Source organism: Urocitellus parryii, chromosome 3 (genome assembly GCF_045843805.1).
Source record: "Urocitellus parryii isolate mUroPar1 chromosome 3, mUroPar1.hap1, whole genome shotgun sequence".
Lineage (NCBI taxonomy): Eukaryota > Metazoa > Chordata > Mammalia > Rodentia > Sciuridae > Urocitellus > Urocitellus parryii.
Genome location: NC_135533.1, coordinates 183090507 through 183109559, shown reverse-complemented (window position 1 = coordinate 183109559; position 19053 = coordinate 183090507).

The following is a 19053-nucleotide window of genomic DNA, read 5'->3' as shown; positions in this document are numbered from 1 at the left end:
AACAGTGTTGTGTTGATGTTATTTTCTTTGTTTTAAAAATAATTTAGTTATGAATGACATTAATGTGAAGGTAAGCTAAAGTTACAAGAACTCCCTGAAGTATCTTTGTAACTTTCCTATAAAACAGACAATTACTGCACACGGTAAGATGCTTAAAACCCATAATATAAACACAAATTATTAATTTAATAGCTTACATGAGAGCACTTACATTAACAAAGGTAGTGTTCTAATCTTAAATGTATGAATGGATACTGTAATTAACCCATTGGACAAAGTAACTGAGGTTTATTTAAAGTTGTAAGAAACTTGCCAAAAATCACATTAGTTGCCATGTGATGGTAAGAACTTTGAGCCAAGAGCTAGCATGCTCAATCATTGTGATGACCATCAGGTCACTTTACAGAAAACCTAAGCCTGGAAGAGCAACTGGGTTGCCAGTCTCTGGGAGATTTGGCCCTAAATACAGCAAAGTTTTCCTAGCTATAGGACCTCTCCAGGTTGTCAACAGAGACTTCACTAAAAATCTACAAAAAAAAAAAAAAGTGCTTCAAAGAGGAGGAAAATGATTCCAAAAAGAAGTGTAAAATGAAACAAGAAAGAGCTTGTATGTATGCAAATCTTAAAAAAAAAATCATAAGCCAGGCAGGCACAGTAGTGCATGACTTTCATCCCCAGCTACTCAGAAGGCCATGTTGGAAGGCAAACTGGGGGCAGTTTAGCAAGAGTCTCTCAAAAAAAAAAAAATTAAAAGGGACAGGAACATAGATGAGGGGTAGACCATCTCTGGGTTCAATCCCTGGTATGGAAAGATTAATAAATCATAGACTGATAATGTTAAATGTATAGAATTAGAAAACAATAGCATTAAAATAAAACCTAAATTGGGAAGCTATTTATTCCTGTTAGTGCTACTGCATTGTAAGGGTTATATAGTATTTGGGAGGAAATAGAAATTTTAATAGCAGATTTTGATTTGGTAAGCATAATTATTCATTTCTAAGGTAACTACTAAATAAAAAAAATGGTTGTGTATTTTCTAGAGTAGTAAACAAAAAAGAAAAAATTTAAATGGAAGACAAAAAGAAAATATGAAATGCAAAAATTACTAGAAATTACAAAGCAATAGTAATTGCCATCAATATATAAATTAATTATAAGACAAGGGCTAACTTTAAAAAAATAATTTTATGTTATTTATCCTCCCCAAAAGCAAACACCTAATATAAAAGGGCAAAGTAAGATTGAAAGCATAAATGTAGGGAATATAAGCACAAGTCTAATCAAAATGATTTATAAGGCTGAATTAATAGATTTCACAATAAGTACTGCTAACAAAACACACACACACACACACACACACACACACACACTAAAATGTTAAGAGTTAATCCACCAAGAAGATAATATGAGCTGTAAACTTGCCTATACCTATTCACATGACTTTGAAATATTTAAATGGCATTATAATACAACTACCCGAGAAAAATTTCCATCATTCTGGAAAGTTCTAACAAATCTTAGTCGTAGAAAGAATCAGTAATGAGGAACACAACTGGTTGGCTTGATTTAATGAATAGTCTTAGAACAAAACACATCACACATTTCATACAATCAGAAAATTGTAAAATTGAACTGTGTGCTGGACCATAAAGACAAGTCTCAACCACTTTAAAGAAACAGAACAAAACATAGTAGCATTTCACTATTCCCTGATGAAAATATAATTTAAATAAAATTTAAACTATGTCCAGAAAACTTAAAACGCACCCTACCCAATTGTCCAAGAAGACATCATAACAGATTAATGTTGAAGCCTAAACAAAAATGTCATATATGGAAACACATGGGGTGAAATAAAATTACTTGTTTGAAGAAAATTTATAGCTGTACATGCTAGGGAGAAAAAAAGACTGATAAATAATGAGCTAATTATCCAGGGAAAAAGGATAAGCCCAAAGAACACACAAAAATGAGAACAGAAATTGACAAATTAGAAAAATGGCCTGTAGGGAGCACCAATAAAATCCATTTCTCTTAAAAGACCAAAAAGACAGCAAAATCTCTGGAAAGAAAAACTTAGAAAAGAAATATACAATATATTCAGAATAAAAGAAGACATGATCAGATTTATAAAATTAAAAGGCAATAACTGTGAACAATTTAAATATAAATTAATAAAACTGACACAAGAACAGAAATACTTGCCTGGTCCTGAAACCATGAATGAAACAGAATAAAGAAGTATTTTCACTAAGAATACACCAGGAATAGTAAGCTAATCCACTCATGCAAGAGTAGTAAACAAAAAAGAAAAAATTTAAATGGAAGACAAAAAGAAAATATGCAATGCAAAAATTACTAGAAATTATAAAGCAATAGTAATCTTACAAAAAGATAGCATAATAAAATATGGTTCAATAAATGACAACTTATGGGCTAAACTGGGTTGTTTATGCATTTTTGTAAATAAAGTTTAACTGAAACAAAGCCAACATACTCTTTTTGTAAAAAAAAAAAAAAAAAAAAGTGTCTATAATACTGTTTTCATGCTAAAATTGCAGAATTGAGTAGCTGTGACACTATATGGTTCATGAAGCCGAAAGTTCTACCTAGCCCTTAGTATTTGCTGACCTATGATACAGATATTAGAAAACTGTTGTGGAAAGAAGTAGAGCAGGGAAATGACAAACATGCAGTAAGATGCATTCATCCACCCCTGTCCCCTGAACACCCGTGCAGGAAAGAACCAGAACCACAGACACTATGATCCCCAAAAGATAGTGAAAACTTTAAAAATGCCTATTATTAACAATTCTTTCTAAAGATCAATTCTATTTATATGCTATAGCCAAGCAGAAAACATTTTTAAAAGTGGTCACCTTTAATAGCAATAAAAAATTGTAGATCTGACCTAAGCCAAGCAGTTGTATAACTTCCACATACAAGAATATATAAGTTTTTCAAACACATTCAGAAGTCAAATGAGAGTAATATCATATTCAGGAGTAGGTCATGTGTTATGTTTACCTAGATTGATCTATAGAGGCAAAATTAATCCAGTCAAAATTCCTACAGAATTTTTCATGCAACTCTGCAAGTTGATTCTGAAAATTAGAAAAAATATATTAAAGTCCAAAATATTCCTGAAGGAGCACAGGGTAGGAGTCTTACCCTGTTAGAAATCAGGATTTTGTGTAAAGGACCAGTAATTAAAGCAGTATTGAAACAGTAATCTTATAAACAATGAGAACAAACCAAGAGCCCCCAAAATCACAATATATGGAAATTTTCACTTGCGACAAACAACGTCCCCAAGACAGGATGGACTACAGTGTTGCAACAACTGGCTTCCATATTAGAGGAAAAAAAAAACATACTTGCTTCATATCAGTTATAGAAATCAATCACAAATGAATGTCATAAAAAGCAAGACTGGAAGATGTTTATAAGAAACTAAAAACGTAAGAAATGTCAAAAATTCAAATTAATAAGCTGTGTTCATCAAAAGACACTACAAAAATAGAAAGAATAAAAAGTGCTAATGAAAACATAACCACAATATTCATATGTACAGTATATTGTTCCAGCTTGCTCACAAGAAGGGAATAAGTAACAAAATTCAGGAGAGGGCTAAGCTCTGTTAGGAGGGAAAAGATACAATTATAGTTACCTCTTACTTATGAAAGGCAAAAATTAGAAATGTTGTAATGTCTAGCAATGGTTCTATATGATGGGATATTATCCAGAAGTTTAAAATAACAATTATAAGGACTATGTTTATAGAACTGTCAGTTTGCAATGTGATCCGAATTTGGGAGAAGAAATAAGTTAATATGCATGTACATTTTAAAAAGCTTAGAAGGTTTAGCAAGTGTTCATTTTCTCTTTTAAACTTTCTTCAATTTTCCACATTTTCAACTTCAAGCTTCTTAGAATTCTTTAATCAAAAGAAAATAAGTGTTACACTCAATTTTCTAAGGATTATAAACCATGATTTAATTTAGTTCAGGTAAATTTTATATTTTTGTGAGAACTAAATTCTGAAATCTAAAAGGATGTTCACTGCATTGCCTTTAAGATCTTTTCCTCAACATATCAAAATCTTCTATGCCAAAGTTGAACCAGATTTATAAACCAATACCTTTAGACACCATGTTGTGAAAAATCTTAGATGCAAACTGTCATTTGTGATTTAAGTTGTCCATTCAGTTTAAGACATTTAAAGCACTCTAGAGATCTGAATAAATGAGTATACTTCATTAAAACGCATTCCATTCCTTGGACAAAAGGGAGACATAACATGAGGAGTGTCAATTTTTTTGCTTCATGGAAATAGAAATGGAAAGTAGCCACAAATGGAGTTAATTATGAAGTATTTTGACAATGATTCATATTTTTAAAAGCTTTTTATAAGTCTTATAAATAAATTAAACACTAAGTTTGGCATCACAGGTTTCTGAAACATCTTCTGTTCTTGTTGTGTATTAACTAGATTTATCATCTCGAAAACCTAGATTTTCTATATACAGACAATACCATCTGGATGTATTTTAAGACACTAACACTCACAAGGAACACGTGCATTTTACAATGTTGTATTGAACCACCATTGAAAAGATTGAATTGTGAGTGCCAACATGTCCCCAGCAAAATTATTGTAATTTCATACATCGTTCGTACAACTCAGATATCAAATCCCATTTTTCTCTGCAGCCCATCCAAAGATGGGAAATTGCATCTCCTCAGGAGGGGTGCATTATCTCCAATTCTGATCACTTCCACAGAAATCTGTTTTCTCATGGCAAGTACTTTATCTCAATGGGGAGCCATTGGACACTCATTTTGGAGGTCTGCCCAGTGGTTGACTTGATCTCAGTGGCAGAAATTTCTTAAGTCTCTACCTACTCCCTTTTGCTGTAGGCTTTTTCTTAAAAAGAAAAAAAATCAATTTAGGAAATTGTCTTAACTTAATAGACTACTAAAAATCTGGAAGGATCTGAAAAAGGAAAAGATAGAGGTAGGAGTACATACGTATGAAAATGAGCCCGAGATTTCATTCCAAGTTCCCTGGTCATTGAGCCAGCTCCTCTCTCCAACTGGTAAGGGGCCTGTACCTACAGTCCACTTCCCATGAGAGCCATGACCCCTCGACACAGAAGGGGAAACATAGCCTCTCCTGGACTTTGAGGTGCTCAGGTGCTAGGAAGCTGGATTTCCAGGACAGCTCTGAGTTGCTATTGCTCTGAAATCCAGACTGCCTGGTACCTGAGTACTCCTCCGTGGACAATGTTGCTCCCTTAAGTTTTGCCTAGAAAAAGACTAACCCACACACTGTGGGGTCCGTGGATAACCATGACCCAGAGCATCTTGGCAAGGTGAGGGCATGTTGAGAGAACCATGTCCCTTTCATTTGCAGATCCTGGATTCATCACTTTTCTTTTTCTCCTCAAAGCCTCCTATCTGAAAGCCATCTTGGGCCCTGGTGCAGGAGAGGCAGCCCAGAGGACTGTAAGTTTAAGAGTTTATGAGGTGTCTATGCAAAAGTAGGATTTTAAAGTATGAACAGAAGTTGAGATTAGCGTGGACCTGAAGGGGTGGGTTTGAGGATTGAAAAACTAGTCATCAGAGGAAAAGTACATGCCAAAGCCTAGAGAAATGAGAATTCCATGAGTAGCTGGACTTACCAGCAGTCTAGCCCTGGTGAGGGGTAAGGTAAGGGAGAAGGGCTAGGAGATGGAGGAGGTGGCAGGGTAGGGTGTGAAGGGGCTCCAATGTCTGTCATTCTCAGATTGGGGTCTGTAGCTAATCACTTTAAAATCCAGCTTTCCTGTGGAATTCAAGACCAATATTTTTTTAACTGTGTAGGTGATAAGCTTTACTCTCTAGAAATACTTTAACGAGGGGGAAAGAGGTCAACTTAATATTTATATGGCATATTCAGGCCAAATGTCATCCTATTAGGGCATAAAATAAAACTTCCACAAGAGCTTGAAAGAGAAATGTGATAACGGATGTGACATGCCTCAGGCAGCACAGTGAGATCGAACTCCCCAGATTCTCACTGTAGCAAACCAGCACCAATTCATGCTGCAAAAGAATTTAATAGTCAGCAAAGCAGCAGTAATGCATCACATTAATTCAATGTTAAACTTAGATTTTATTGTGATTTTGTTTGTATATTCACTTTGGTTTGGTTTTATAGTTGTACAGGAATTAGTAGCGTAGACTGTATCTAGGTTTACATTTGTACATGTAAGAATATTATAACAAAATTTCCATGTGGCTGAGGATTAAGAAAAGGTTCTGAGACACTCCCTGTATCATGGTCTCTGGAGTCAGACTGCTTTATTCAAAGCCTGATCCAACTGCCTTCCTGCTATGCAACCTTATTGAAACTCACTTGGCTCATCTGGAAAATGGGGACATAAAATTTCCTACCACGCTCAGTCAACAGAGTTCCAAGAGTGAATGCTGTAGGTTGCTGGATACAAAGTAAAATAGCTAATGCTTTTGTTAATATGGTTCCCATCCTTCTTATTTTATTAAGATCCATAACTTATTTAACTTGATAAAAAAAAAAACTTTTGTAGGTAATTAGGAGACCTTGAGAACTTTCCTGTTGTAGACAGATGTGTTTATCTGAATGGCATCACTGGAGAGGATAGATGTGATGCAGAGAGGAGATTAAGCACCTATTTAGCAGGTACAAGTGAATGACAACATGATGGTGAGCACCACCATGAGTGTTTTTGAAGTGCAGATTAATTACCTTGAAACAGGTTAGAAAGGCACATTCTCAGGTCCCTGAATCAAAAACCCAGAGTCATATCCAGAAATCAGGTTTTCACAAAGACTTCCAAATGATTTTGATGCTCTTGAAGAAGCAATGGCAAAACTTTTTTTGTAAAGGGTGAGAGTTCATATCTTAGGCTTCACAAGCCCACTGGTGTCTTTAGGAAAGGAATACAGCCATGCCTGTTTTTCCAGCAAATCTTCATTTACAAAAGAACATGCAGGAGAATTGAAGTAAATGGCAAAGGATGAAAGTGTAGACAGGGTGAGATGCTTATTTTAAAAGTGCATGCAAACAACATTGCCCACGTTGTTTTAGTCAACTTTTTCATCACTGTGACCAAAAGACCCAACAAGAACAACACAAGAGTTTATCTGAGGCTCACAGTTTTAGAGGTCTCCATCTATACATGGTCAAATCTACCATTATGTGTCCCAGATGGGGCAGAAAGAACATCATGGTAGAAGGATGTGGCAAAAGAAAACAGCTCAGTACTTGGCAACCAGGAAGCAGAGAGATTTCTCACCAGGTACAAAATACATACCCCATAGTCACTCCCCCCAATGACAGACCTCACCCAGCCATACCCTGCTGGACTAGGGTCATCACCCAGTTAATCTATTCAACTTGACTCATGTAGTGATTCCGTTAAGGCTCTCTTAACCCAATCATGTCATCTCCAGATTTTTTGCAAGAGGCCAGGGAGGGAACCCAGAAGACCACCAATACTGAACAGCAAAGGAAGAGAAGATGTCAAACATGAAGAAGGATGGAGGGCATCTCTCCCATCAGTCCCAGCCCTTGCAGTATCATAAGGATTTAATTGTGGCCAATATGCAGGCCAGCAGCATATCACCAATGGCTGTGAGCACACTCACAGCTAAGTGCACAAGTGAGATTAAGTTCCAAGTAAGGGCATGAAAGGAGGAGAGACATCAGAGGGACATGTCTGTGTGCCTAGATTTGAGCCAAAAAGAAACCCACAGGTAGAGACAGGCTGAAGGTAACAGAAGACAGAGGAGAGTTTGAGGGTTGGAGGTCACTGAGTTATCTGGATAAGGATGATACCAAGGGTCTGGGGAAGAGACAAACCTTAGGAAAAAGCATATCCACTGCCCCACACATAGGCATGGAGTCAGAGAAGTCTCAGGGTGGGCCAAGTTCAGCTTCTGCATTTTCCATAACTTCAATTTTATCGACAAACTTGGAGAAAAAGTTATCAAATAAAAATGAGAAAACTATTAGGTGGTAAGTCAGGAGTCAAGTGAAAATAAAGCTCTTTTTTTTTTTTTTTAAAGTGAGACTAGTCACTAACTCAGTGAAAATTGGTTCTTTCTAATTACTCTGGACTAATGAAGAGACCAGTATGACAGATTGTATTGCCCGTTCTCTATTCTTGGCGCTCACTTTGTGATGTTCTCATTCACCTCGCCCAGGTTATGCGGACATGATCTTTGATTTCCCACGGAGAAGTGCTCATTTTAACTGGCAGGCAAATTATATTACCCTCTGAAGGCCCATCATGCTAAATGACCATTAAACCATTACACTCCACAACTGCCTCTCAAGACAGAGACTCCAAGTGCTCCACACAGTATCGCTGTTTGCACACCAGCATTTTATAGACAGGGAAATGTCATCGCAAAGCCCCATATGAATTCCTCCAGTTATAAACAAAACATCTGTGGCTGGTTAGCTCTGTTGGTTCATCCATGAAGCTAAATGGCCAAAATCTTGGGTGGAATCCTTGTAGAGCCACGTTCAGAAGCCATATATCTGCAGCCCCAGTTAGAGGAGGCAGCTCACAAATGGACGCTTCTGATGGGAGAGGGTCTGGCTGCCACTGCTCCATCCATCAGCCTCCATCATCTGTGCCCCATGTTAATGAGGCTGCACTTCTGGCCTTCCCTGCCTTCCCCCAATTTGTTCCTCCCACTTTGATTATTCTTGCTCCTATTGCATCCTTCCCTGTATTTTGAAGTGTGTCTCAATTTCTTCTTAAAGTCCTATGTTTTTCCTCTGCTGATTCCAGCCTCCCTGAGCCTCTGTACAACTGAACAGCCACACTTAGGAAATACACTGTAACATTTCACAATTACATCCAGCTTCAGAGTCTAAGCTACCTAGCGCCACAGGGATAGCACAGCCTAACATGAAAAAGAGATCTTATTTCTACTTCAGATTCACTACTTCCTAGCTGAGTAATCTCAGGCTTTTCACCTAACCTCATTGAACATGCATTTTCTTGTTGGAAAGGTTAAGAAGCCTTACAACTGTATTTCTCTCTCTCTCTCCCTCCCTCCCTCCCCCTCTCTCTCTTTAAAATGGTTCTGAAAGCAGTTCCTTATTTTTAAGTTGTTGATAAACCTTTATTTTATTCATTTATTTATATGTGGTACTGAGAATTGAACCCAATGCCTCACACATACCAAGCAAGTGCTCTTCCTCTGAGCCACCACCCCAGCCCTGTCTTTACCATTCAATCACTGCAACATTCAGTAGCCCTCAATAAACACTTCACTGATAAGTCAAATAATGTTGTTTAATACAAATCTATAACCAGTGAAAAACAAAAGCCAAGCCTTATAGGAAACATGGGTCAGGGTCAGAGCGAGTTTTTTTTTTTTCCTTTATTTTTCTTCTTTTCAGTCATACCTTCTGAGATTGTGAACAATGTGACACTTCATTATATAGGTAGGAGAGACCTGTGGAGTACACATTCTGTGGACATCTCTTAAAGGTGATCATTTGAAACCCATCTTTAGGCCACAACTCCAAAAGTGCAATCAAAATGTACATTTGTGTCTGGTCAACAGGGTGGTGATAAAGGGTGGTTTGTGTCTGGTACACCAAAGGCACCACAAATAGAACCTTGTTCATGTTTTACATCTGTATTAGAGGACCTCAAACTAGTCCAGCATGTTCTGACAGGCTCCTTCAGGGCACCGAGGAAGTCAACGCTACTTGGAGAATGATGTCAATTGCCATATTCACCCTCTAATGTGAGGAAGATTGAGGCCAAGATTGAGGCCACAAGATTGAGGCCAGCCTCAGCAACTTGGCGAGGCCCTAAGCAACTTAATGTGACCCTGACTCAAAGAATAAAAAGGGTGGGGGATATAGCTCAGTGGTAAAGTGCCCCTGGGTTCAAACCCCAGTACTAAAAATAATTTTTTAAAAAAGTGAGATCTTGTATCTGCTTTTTATTATCTCCTGTGAAGCCAAACACTAAATTGACTTATGAGGATGTGGGTGGGTTGGAGGACCATTATGCGTCTCATTAACCTTTTTTTGCTTTGAGAAAAATATTTTTCATAAAAAACTATTCATCATGATATAGATTTAATTGTTTTGATTTCCAATATGGTTACTATCAATAGATAAAACTCACATTAAAAAAGAAGCTGAGGTTTCCAATGATTTAAGAGTGTAAGTCCTTTTATTGAACCTTTTGGAGCTCCTTTTCCTTAGCAACAAAAGTTTGAGATAATATTTACCAAACAGAAGGACAAGTTTAACTACTTGCTAAGATGCATATGAAAAATACATTTACAACAGATTATACTGAATTTTTCCTTTTTTTTTTTCTTTCTTTTTCTTTTTTTTTTTTGTACTGGGAATGGAACCCATGGCACTTAACCACTGAGACACATTCTCAGCCCTTTTTAGTTTTTATTTTGAGACAGGGTCTCATCAAGTTGCTTAGGGCCTCCTAAGCTGCTAAGGCTGGCTTCAAACTTGCAATCCTCCTGCCTCAGCCTTCTGAGTCATTGGAATTACAGGCATGTATCACCACACCAACATATGACTTTGATTTTTTATTGATGAGCACTCAGCATTTCTTCCAACAATGGCAGGCAGGTCCACCCGATCTAATCACTTCTGCTTTCAAACACAACCCTCCAGACCATAGAGCTGGGAGGGGTGGGTTAGAAATAAAGCAATGCTACCACTGTTCCCTCTGCTCTGTGAGCTCAAGACAGGGATAGTGCCTCCTATGCATATCCCCCTTATATTTAGGGGTATATATTAGTTGTTAGGGCTGCTGTCACAATACCAGACTGGGTGGTTGACACAAATTTCTAACAGTTCTGTATACAAGTTGGAGATCGAGGTGTCTGTAGATTAATAATCCACAAGACCTCTCACCTAGACATGCACACACCTCTTGTGGGGCCTTCAGTGAGCACGCATATCTTGGCAACTTTCTTGTTTATTGGGTTCAACTCAACAGCCTCTTCGAAATGCCTATTTCCAAATACCATCAAATGGATCAATGTCCACCCACATCACCTTATTGAACCTTAATTATCTCTTTAAAAGTCACACTTCCAAATGTGCTTACATTCTCAGTCAGGTACTGGGAGTTGAAACATCAACTTAAGAATTTGGGGGAAGACAATCTGGTCCCTAACAGGGTGTTTAGAAATTCATGCTCTTCCATTTGGCTACTTCAAAAAGCTTGTCTTTACTTCACACACTGCTATTGTACCTTTCTATGTCACAAGGACACAAGAACTCTTGAGTTCACATAGCCTAAGTTCCTCATTTCACTATAGTAACTCAAACAGAGAAGTGTATTACCTTATCTCAGGTCACACAGTACCTTATTACCTTACAAGAGTAAGCCAAGCCTTCAGTTTTTAAAAATAGTTTTAATTTCAACCTATTTAGGGAGTAACTAGAGAAAGCTTGCAACTGAAGCTTCTTAATTTTAAAGTAAAATTGGTGATTGTAATGATTCCTTTTGTAAAGGAATTTTCTTACCTTTAATTATTGTGTTCTGACTTATACGTCTATTTACTGTTAGCCTCCCATACTTGACCCCTGTATTGACCAGTGATCACAGTCTTTGCCAAGTGTTGGAAATGAAACCATTTAATAACAGAAAAGGGGGAAAAAAAAAACATGCAAAGAAACCTTCCACCAAATCAGCCACAGAAAAGCAACAGTCCAGACAATAATTCCTTCATGTCCTGCTAACTGAGGAACTAAAAGGAAGGCTCAGAGCAGAGGGGTTGGAGGCCAGGGGCTAGAAGGTGGAATGGCTCAATTGCAAAATGTCTATTCCCTGACCAAGTTGAATTCGCACCCGATGTGCTCCAGGTGCCTTCAATATTGACACTCCTTTCTTCTCCTACAATGTTCAGCTGAAGAGATGATGTCTGACCCAGGAGGCACTAACTCCCCTGATTTGGGCCCAGTTATCAGCAGCAGATCATTAGTATAACATGAGCATGGTAAAGGATCTCTGCAGTGTCAACCAATGCAAATTAAGTGGAGACTGGCAGACTCGGGTTGATCTAAAGCAAGGGTCAGCATACTAGAACCTAGGAACCCAGTCCAGCCTTCCATCCAGTCGTTTTATTCCCAGTCCTTGAGCTGGGGATGGATAAAAACTTCATTATGTCACAAATAGGTGTATTTTTGTTTTGTTTTCTTTGAGACAGGGTCTCACCAATTGACCTTTAGGCTGACCTCGAACTTGATATCCTCTGCTTTGGCCTCCCAAGTAGCTGGCATTACATGCATGCACTATCACACTCAGCATGTTTTCTTCTCAGGAAATCTTTGTAAACAATTTACAGGAGGCACGTGGTGGGCGGGGGTCATGTCAGCCTGGTAAGCTCAATTCTCTTAATCAGGGAGCACAGGGAGGAACACTGTGGTCTGGTTCTTTCAGGATCTCGAGTTGGTGTCATGCACTAAATAGATAACACAGGGTATATACCCATATCTTAAGTTTTTAAGAATATTTTCCCTTTGCTCTATTTAATCTAAATAAAATATGTTGTATAAGCTACAACATATGTAGGCATTAGTCACTGAGACTTTATAATTCTCTAAAAATCAAGGGTTTTTCAGGAATTGAGGCCTAGAGAATATCAGCATGGGGAGTGAAAGAGAGGGAATTGGTGGGCTTATTAGTTTCTATTACCTTTCTTGTTAGTAGAAATAAGGATGGATAGGAAGGAGACTATCTCAGCAACACATGAACATTGCAGAATTCAAATTTTAGCATCCATGCATAGTTTTGAAGAGACCACACTCCTTAACGTATTATGGAGGCTGCTTTACTGCTACAGAGGCAGAATTGAGTGACTGTGACAGCCTGAAATAATTGTAACCGGTCCTTTACAGAATAAATTTGCAGCCAGGTGTGGTGGTGCATAATAATCCCAGCAGTGTGGGAGTTTGAGGCAGGGGGATCACGAGTTCAAAGCCAGCCTCAGCAACTTAGGGAGGTCCTAAGCAACTCAGTGAGACCCTTTCTCAAAATAAGAGGACTGGGGATGTGGCTCAGTGGTTAAGTGCCCCTGGATTCAATCCCTGGTACCAAAAAGAAAAGTAAAAAAAAAAAAAAAAAAATTGCAGACCAACTTCTGCAATTTAGGTCCCTAACTTCAACACATAGTCTACAAAGCCATACTTCAGAATTTAATCTTTGTATATTTTTCCCTGGGAAACCTTAATAGCCAGGCAAAGCAGACTGATTGTATTGGTTGAGTTTTAGAATTTCTAAAAACATGCTACACTGTAAAAATTATCACATTTGGAAGCGCCAGCATTCAGTGGTTTGAGACCCAAATCCTCTAAACTGAGAATTGCTTTAGAACATTTTGCCTAACTTCCAGGTGAGCACAATAACATGATGCCTGAAGTCATCCCGTTTAACTGTTTATTACAACTGCATGCACGTCCTGATAAAAACTCAGTTCACGTTTCATCACCTCGCTCTAAGACAAAAGTCCATGCCCCCAAACCATTCAAACCCTCTCAGTTGCAACTTTCTCCCCAATTTTAAACAGAAGCAAAAACTCTCAGGCCCCCCAGAACCACTTTGTTTCAAGAGACACTTTTGAAGAGTGGCAGGATGTCAGTTCAATTCTCGTCTCTGAGCTCCTCTGGCAAGAAACTTGCCATGGGTCAAATTGATGAACTGGGATAAAAAATCCTCCAAACCAGAGAGGGTTTGATTACCAAAGGAATTATTGAACTTAGCTTCAAGGAAGAAATATGAAGGACTTTTAAAAGAATAAAATCTGAACATACCTCCTGTCTGTAGATCCTGAGAAGGAGTTTCTAGAAGAGCAGGAATGGTGATTCTCTTTCTGGTGATATTCAGGATCCTGTAAGAGCAATTAACAGTCTTAAATACCATCGTGCAGAAAAAAAAATTCAAAGAGATTTGCTTATGAGAGTCTTTTGCCCAGCATCTTCACTACACCATTTCCACAATACATTCCCCTCTCAAAATGAGGAGGGACCACCAAACTCTTGGGCAAAGCCTTAAGCCAAGCTGGAGCATCTCCGCTGAAGATGTCACCATCAGCAGGGAGGAAGCCATGTGATGGGCATGGCCACCTTTGTGCTGAGCTTTATATTAACGAGGGTCAAATGCCAACTAAGATACTTAAATATACAAAGTCATTTTAAGGGACATATGACAACAGCTTCTAATCCTGGCTTTTCCCCCAAAATACCTAAATCTTAGACTCTAGTCTTTAATTCAGACAACATGATTCAGTTTTCTTAATTTACTTCTGGTAAGGAAAATAAATAACCTACATCAAAATTTGCAAAGTTTTCTTAGATAGAGGTTGCATGATCACATAACTACGACTAAATAGCCTTGATTCATAGAGAAGCATCGGAGTTGCATGAATTAACAGGTGATACTAAGTTAAATTCGAATTTCTGGTGAGCAACAAATACATTTTTAGTATACGTATATATTCTGTGTGGTATTTGGGACTTAATTAAGCTAAAAATCTTTATCATTTGTTAGCAATTCGGGATTGATTAGGCATCCTGAATTTTATCTGGCAGCCCAAGAAGAAATTTTAATTCAAAATGCTTTGGGGTGGACAACTAGTGAGGAGAAAGTTTCTTGAGCCTGCTGTGCCTAATCTTGGAAGACAAACTTTCTTAAAAACATTAATAGAGGCCCAGGTACCTTTAAGCCTCAGTTGTCCAATCTGAGAAATAGGAATATGAAATCGAAATATTTTTAAACTTCCTTAAGTTGCTTGTGTATGAATCTCAATGACTGCCATTAATTTGTCATATTTATAGAAGTGAATTAAATGAACAAAAACTGGGTGCTTTCACTTCTAGTCTGGCACCCTCTCACGAACTGTCAGATACAGCTTAGCCACTGAGAAGGCATTTTCTCTTCAGCTTTGGTGCATTCTCTCTACCAAATAAATCAATTTAAAAACTCATCTTGACACGACTCCATTTCTTCCCCCACATTATTTCAATGTGAAAAAAAAAAGAAAAGAGATTCAAACCAACTAATCCAGTTGTTTTCTGAAGACACGGGGTCCTACAGTGTTGCCTCAGACTATGTCTGACCTCTTGAAAGCAGAGAGGGGAAATTAAGGCAGGAAAAAAAACCCTAGTAGTTCAAACCATTCAGCTTTAAGATAGGGTAAGGATTCATCTTTGCAGTTCCCTAAGGTAAGTAAGAATGTTGAAGAATGGTTTATTTTTGAAGAGGGAAACTGACTCCAAATACCAAGCATTGGGGGGGGATGGGTAGAAGTTACAGAAGTTCAAGGTTATCATATTAAGTTTCCAAACACAATGACATGGACAGGTCGACTAATCAGGGAGAGGTGAGCTTTGGAAGATGTAACCATCATTGTGGACATAATACCACATCTATGTCAGAGTTCATTTTATTACACAATGGAAGTTAACATTTTTATTTCTTAATATTATTGACTGGCTTAAGCAACCCAAAATGAATTATTTCCTTCTGAGGAGTCCCCTGATTATTTAGTCCAGCAAGCCTCACCAGAATATTCAAAGTCCCTCAGTATCACTTGCTGAGTGTGCATTGATGGATCTAAAACTTTAACCATCCATGGGAAGCCCTTGGAATTTCAGGTGTTAATTTTGGTACTTGGAAATTCCAATACTAGGGCACTTCAGATAATTAAAGGGGGGGCTGGGATATAAATACTTGCAAAGAATGAAGATTCTCAAATTCTTGTACAAATTCAAGACTCACCTTGGGAAATGTGTGACAAATAAAATTTCCAGTCTCCATCTGGAAGACTGAATTAGAGAGTCTGATGTAGTAAGGTCTTCATTTTTATTTTTCTTTTACGCATACAGTTGTGATTATGCGCTAGGAGTCATGTAAAATGGTAAGTACTGGAAGGTTACACATATAGATATGTATTATCCACTCTCCAAAGTTTCTCATTATTTGAGCCTTTACTTTCTCAGAGCAACCTGTAAGGGGCAGTTATTAATCCTGCTCTTGAAGAGAAAATGAAGGTCCTAAAAGATCCCAGTGTTCTCAAAGGCAGATGCAGAAGTCGCGTCCATAAAAGAGGTAAGTTCATTCATTCATTCGTTCATGATTTCTCTCACCTCTTTTCCAACTGCTTTCCTGCACATTAGTCTCCTCTATCACTCTGGCTGACTATCCTCTACACCTCCCAGACCACATCTGCCCCAGGGCTTGCTTTTCTTCCTCTCTAGCCTGAAGCACTATCTCTTGACTCCTCCCCTTCACTTTCTTTAGTCTCTGATCAAAGATCTCCTTCTCAGTGGGATGTTACTTGTCCACATCATTTAAAATCACAACCCTCCCAGAACACCCTGACCTCCTTCCCCATCTTCTCCATCTTTCTGGAGTTGAATGGATAAAGAGAAGATACTCCACCTTACAAATCTTATGTGTCCAAATCTGCTCCTCACTGATTGACATTTATGTTTACATTCAACGCTTTGTTTCCTGTCTCTCCAGCTGGGATGGTAGTTCTCAAACCTTAGCAGCCTCAGAATCACAAGAAGCCATTTTTAAAACACATATTCCTCATTGATACCTCCACAAAGGAGACTTGCTACTCTTCACTTGGGTAATGGTGCTGTCCAACGAACCCTTTTAAACAGACTCACCACTTTGTTCCATTCAGGGGTGATGGTCACCCTGCCTGCTCCGGGATATATTTCATGATCTCTGGAGGAGTTTTGTGTTTTCACAATGGGGTAGGGAGTTACCTGGCATCTTGAGAATAGTCATCAGCAAGAATGTTAAACATCCTACAATACACAGAATTTTCCAAGACAAACTGTCCATAGTTCTAAGGTTGAGGGATGGCACCCTTGGAGAATGCTTCCCAAACACTTACTAGGCATCAAGACCTGGAGGACTAATGAACATGGTCTTGTCAGACCAAACCTCCAGAAGTCCTGATTTGTTAGGTAGGTCTGGAGCGGGGCCTGAAAAATCTGCATTTCTACTAATGAAGGGGATGCTGTTGATCCAGGGTGGACACTTGGCAAACAACTGCAGTGGAACAAAAGCAGCTTGAAGTAGAGTCGCGGTCTCATCGCCTCTGCTTCCTACGGCAACTCCAGTCACTCCGGTTTCTAATGCTTTCAATACCAACCACCATCACCCTCCTCCACCCAATGTTTCTGATTCGAAGGAGTCCTATATCATACAAGGAAATGTAAGAGTTGTCGAGGAATTTTTTTTGTTTTGTTTTGTTTTTGCTGTTTGGGCAGCAAATTTGAGACTCCTTCTATTCCTGTTGACCCCTCAGCTCCACCCACCAAAGAAACGTGTTCAAAGTTGACAGCTTTGCCGGCTCACAATTTGCCTAATGATTAGTCTGGCAGAGGTGGGGGATGCGGCTGTGACACCCCCGCAGTGAAATCCATACAAAAGAAACTGTCAAATGCAAGTCCCTGCATTTTTTGTTTATGAAACTCTGTGAGCCTACAACCAATTAATTCCCCTTTTCCAAAAGTAAGGCCAGAGAATTAATAAATGTGTACACATTCTTTCTTTCTCTCTCTCTCTCTCTCTTTCAATTCTTCACTCTTCTGCTTGAGTGAGGCTCCTAGCATTTACACAACTGGGAATGTGTGCGTCTTGAATGTACTTGTGCTTCCCTAACTACATCGCTGGTACTTGTTCTCTTGAAGATGGAATCTTCCAGGTGCTGCCAATTACCTCTCCTTACATCATTTTCTGGGGAATATTAAATTTGGTTCCTTTTATCCTATGCCCAAGGCCAGCAATGAAGCAGTTGATCTCCATAACTCAAACACGTCTGATATCTTAGATTCAATTACCCTGTTTAAGACAGGCACTTAATGAAGAACTGGTGAATGAGAAGTTTTAATGGCTAAAGTGAAGACACTCCATCTTACAAATCTCTTTTTACTCATGTGGCATCATCGGCCAGTGTTATTGATTTGCATTTACAGACTGGACTTTCTATTGTTTTCAGATGTTAGTATCCTCTGCCGGTGCCTGCAGGCTATCAATTGCAGGGCTAAGCTTACTGTCCTGAAAACCAAGGACTTCTGTACTGAATCAGAAAAGCTGAAGCTTCCATGATAGATTGGAGAATCTGATGCATTTCAGAAAGCTGGAAAAAAAGTATTTCACTCATTTTCTTCCCATAGTACAGTGAGAATCTACATAGAAATAATGGAAATCTTCAAAAGTAGGATTCACTCTGGAAAACAGCAATATTGATGGCATAGTTTTCATACTATAGAATGTATGCCTGTAAGTGTACAATTCAATGATCACCACTATCTAATGGCAGGATATTTCCATCTTTCCAAAAAGAGACCTCAAGCCCATTTGTGGTTACCTACCACCAGCCCCAGCCAAACTCTTATCCACTTTCTTATGTGATAGACATGCCTTTTCTGAGAATTCATATAAATGGCAGCATACAATATACTGTCTTTTGTGTCTGATTACTTTCACTTAGAAACATATGTGTGTGTTCCCTGTTGTAGCATGTATGATACATCATTTCTTCTTGTATACAGCATTCATTGTATGGACATATCATCACTTGTTCATTTATTCACCCACTGATGGATATTTGCTTTATGTGGCTGCTATGAATGATGAGCTATAGAAATTTAGAGAGCCTTTATGTGGACATATTTCATGTCCATTGGTCATAGAGTCCTACATGTGGAGATTCTAGGTCATATGGTAAATCTGTGTTTAACTTTTTGATAAAATGTCTGTTTTCCAAAGTGGCTGTACCATAGTACAATCCCACTGGCAACGTATCCGGGTTCAAAACACACACACACACACACATACACACTCACACACACATTTCCAACATTTGTTACTCTCTATCTTTTGACTGTGGACAACATGGTTCATTCTTAATGTTGAAATGTATTGAAAGAATGCTTTCAAACTTGTACCACAAATCCAAAAATAGACCCAATAGCTATTGAGGATCTGTTCT